The sequence below is a fragment of the Alosa sapidissima genome, chromosome 22, assembly GCF_018492685.1.
Source record: "Alosa sapidissima isolate fAloSap1 chromosome 22, fAloSap1.pri, whole genome shotgun sequence".
Lineage (NCBI taxonomy): Eukaryota > Metazoa > Chordata > Actinopteri > Clupeiformes > Clupeidae > Alosa > Alosa sapidissima.
Genome location: NC_055978.1, coordinates 28,907,095 through 28,910,930, shown reverse-complemented (window position 1 = coordinate 28,910,930; position 3,836 = coordinate 28,907,095). Strand labels below are relative to the sequence as shown.

General features: G+C 52.2%; 1 pseudogene; it reads right to left on the bottom strand.

Moving 5' to 3' along the window:
• Positions 1-362: 362 nt before the first annotated feature.
• On the bottom strand, positions 363-2,112 carry LOC121696824 (annotated as a pseudogene).
• Between the last annotated feature and the right edge of the window lie 1,724 nt (positions 2,113-3,836).

Sequence of the window (3,836 nt, the reverse complement as noted above, 5' to 3'; positions counted from 1 at the left end):
AAGGCGGGAGTCTTGAGGGACTGGCTGTTGCCTACGGATACCTTTAATTAACAAGCCTATCCTGGTGTCGGAGATGGAAGGGCATTCGGAGCCGTGGAGGAGTTTGTAGAAGAAATGGATGCCGACTAGGTAAACTCTGATGGAGGAGACTTTAATCTTGACTGAAGTGTGGGCGTAGGTGATAAATGAGGAGATAGTGACTGTATCGAAACTGGGAAATTGTAGTGAGTGCTTTGCGTGGAACTGTTTGAAGCAGGACCTACTGGACTGCCTGGTCTTGGGTGCGATGGCTTGAAGAGCTAGGTTGGTTGTGATGGGCTGGAGATAGCTGAGGGGGTGGTTTATAGGAAGATGGTTTCCGAAAAGCTGGGGAGTGGAGTAGGGTACGGGTCCGCCTCTGGAGCCAAGCTTCTGAATCTCTGGAAGTTAAAATGAGAGAGAGAGTCAGCAATTTCGTTGTGGCAACCTGGGACGTGTGCGGCTCTTATGATAAACTGGTAGCTGGCTGCTGTCCAGATCAGACGCCTAATAAGAGGAGAAAGCGCAGGAGATTTTGAGTTATCGATGGCGTGCACTACAGCTTCGTTGTCGCTATGAATTAGCACACTCTTGGAGGTCCACTCCTTCCCTCAGAGGAGGGCCGCGATGACTACAGGATATAGTTCAAACATGGCTGAAGATTCATTTTCAGCTGTTAGCTCTCTGAACTCTAGTGGCCACAGGGATGCAAACCAGCGCCCTTTGAAAAAACCTCCGAAGCCTATTAAAGGGGCTGCGTCAGTGTACAACTGGAGTTCTTCTGGGGATGAAAGGCAGTCGTCATAGAACATGCACAGATCATTCCATTCGTCTAAAAACATTTTCCAGAGTTTAAGATCGGCCAGACACTGGATATCTAGCGATACAATATCTACGAAGAGATGGGATTGTTAAGGCGCAGTTTAGAAGATGCGAAATGAAAGAGCAGCCCTGGGGAATGATTTGCATAGCGAAATTTAGGTGGCCTAGAACGGAGAGGACTTCTTGTTTGGTGTGAGATTGGGAGAAATTGTTCAATAGGAAAGAGATTCAGTCTTTTCTCTCTTTTGGGAATAATGATGAGAAGTCCTTGGTATGTAAAATGATGCCGAGGACTCGAGCCTAGATGCGGGACCGCATGTCTTTTCTTCTGAGAGTGGAACTCCCAGTTTTTTTAACACGTCGGTTAGCGTGGAAATGCCTAGGGCCGGTGGGTAGGATTGGGGGATAACTACGAGAAATTCATCCAGAAGATGGACGAGAAATGTGAGCTTATAATTATTCTGGAGAATCCAGTACAGAGCTTCTGATAGTGTGTCGAATATTTTGGGACTGCTGTGACAGCCAAAAGTGAGGCCAACTGCGAAATAGTATTTCTTATGCCATTTGACTCCGAAGAGGTGCCAAAATTCGAGATTGATGGGCATGACTTTGAAGGCTGAGGTGATGTCGGCTTTGGCTAACTAGCAACGTCTACCTGCCTTTTTGATCAAAGCGATAGCGTCGTCAACAGAGTGGTAGTGCAGCGAGAACACCTCTAGGGGGATTAAGCTGTTAATGCTAGGAGTGCTGCTATTGGGTGGGGCTGAAAGGTCAATGATTAACCTATTTTCTCCTGAGTATTTGCGCGTAGCTACGCCTAAGGGATTGATTCTGTAGACTGGAAATGGATGCTTGGTGAACGGACCAATTAAAAAGCCAGATTCGACCTCTTTGCTTAGAAGTGATGTGACCACCTCTGGATCTTTTATGGCGGATTGTAGGTTTTTGCAGACGAAAGACTCTGTAGGTCTTGCTAAGACGCCTGGGTGGAACCCGTGAGTCAAACCCGAAGTCAGATAGTTGCAAAATTCCCTATTTGGATTGGGCTGAAGATCTGAATGGAGAGCAGGAACAATAACTGGAGTGGATATGGAGTATTGATGTTTTTAAGTGTGTAACAGACCAACTTGACATGGGCACCTGCAAAGTAGCTGCATATGTGGAGGTAACGGCAGGAGGACTGAGGGCAGTGGGAATAGTTGAATCTTCGACAGATTTCTCGACCTTTCCTGAAAAGCTCATCCTCTTCTCTGGCTTCTCTGGCCGCGGCATCGGGGATGCGGGGAACGTAGGATGAGGATTTAGGGGCGCTGGAGCTGCCGCTATTATCGCATATCACGCGATTATGGAGCTCCATATCGAGCACGCCCCAATAAGGGGTTTGGTTCCAGAGGCTCACTCTGACGGTGGTAGGTGTAGAAGTGGGCGCCCCCGTAGGACACGGCTAGGCCAGTGATGATTACGCTCTTTACGTCGGCTGGGGAAGACTGGGCCAGAGTGTTTAAAAGACAGAGTAAGTTTGTCGCAAACTAAATCCCGGTTATGAGAGGGGATGGGAAGGGAGGGCAGAATTGTGGAAAGGTCTATATCTGCACCTGACAAGATGAGGCTCCTGGTGGACGGGTGGTGGCTTGAACGCTACGGCGTGAGGAGGCGGTGGGAGGGCCTTTGCTGTGGCTAGTGAATAGCTGAAGCCGGAACGGGCCGTTGTGATCTGAAGCGCTCGCAAAGATGCAAAGCACTCGCTGACGACCCACTGCGGCAGGCTGGTCTAGCACGGAGCCGGGGAAGAGATGGGGAGGGAGCGGTCGTTGACACGACCGGAAGTGGAGCGGCCTGGGACAGGGTCGCGGGAAGTGGGAGGGGGAAGGAAAGAGGGTTGGGGGGAAGTAGCGACGCGGTCGCTACCGGAGCCGGCTGAGACCAGGATCTCGGTAACTCGTAAGAAAAATGGGGAGCTAGTGAGGTGAATCTTTGAACGGACGTCTCTTCATGTACAGACTTAGCTCGGGGAATGGAAAGGGGAGGGGGGAAAGGGGGGAGGAAGGGGGCAGTCGTCGGAATGACTGGAGGGTGGGCAGCCCTGGACCAGGTCCTGGCTGGGGGAAGTGGATGGGGGAGGGGAAGAGGGGGCGGAGGGTGTAGCGACGCGGTCGCTACCGGGGCCGTCTGGAGAAGTGGAGTCGGATCCGGAAGTACGGCGGAGATGCGGTGGGAAGGAAGTCGGCGGGAAAGAACCTGGGCTGCTGACGTGACTGTGGCTGAAGCAGCTGAGTGATACGCTCTGGAGCGTGTGGTGTAGGAGAGTGCTGTCGACGTGCCAGGTTTCGCGGGGTGACTGGTGGTAATGCCTTGTGCTTCCCCTGGCTGAGTGGCCTGCGGAAGGATCCGCGCCAGAATGCCAGAAAGAGCAGCCTGCTTCCTGGTCCTGGAAGAGAACAAAGAGAGGGAGCGGGAAGGAGAAAAGACTGGGTTATAGGAGGAGACGAAGGAGATGGAATTTCCTATCCGACCTACGGAGCGAGATGCCACGGGAATGGAGAGTGCAGCGGATGCGTGCTACTGTCCAGTGGATGGGTTATCGCTTTGCTGGCGCTGGGTCCTGGTGCTGCCGTGAGATGAAGCTGCTGAGCGGGAGCTGCTGCCTCGGATGGGGGCGGGGGAGGAGCGCCTTCTGTGTCCTGTGTCCTGGGTTATACACCGGCGGCGAGGGGAACAAATTGAATTGTTTTCGCCCGGCAGAGGGCCCTGGGTGTTGGGTGTTGGCAGGACGAGGTTGTCCTCCAGATCGCTGGAAGAGATGTGGATCTCCAGTTCCATGGAAGCGTTTTGTCTACGAGAAGCAATACTGATTTCGCGAACGCCGGAGTGTGTGACGTGAGGAAAAGGAGGTTGGCTTAAATACCCTGGCGGCGGCAGTGGGTGAGTTAATTGCTGTCAATCATCCCTGTCAAGACTCCTCCTGTTTAGAAAACATCATGAAATACTACTTTCTG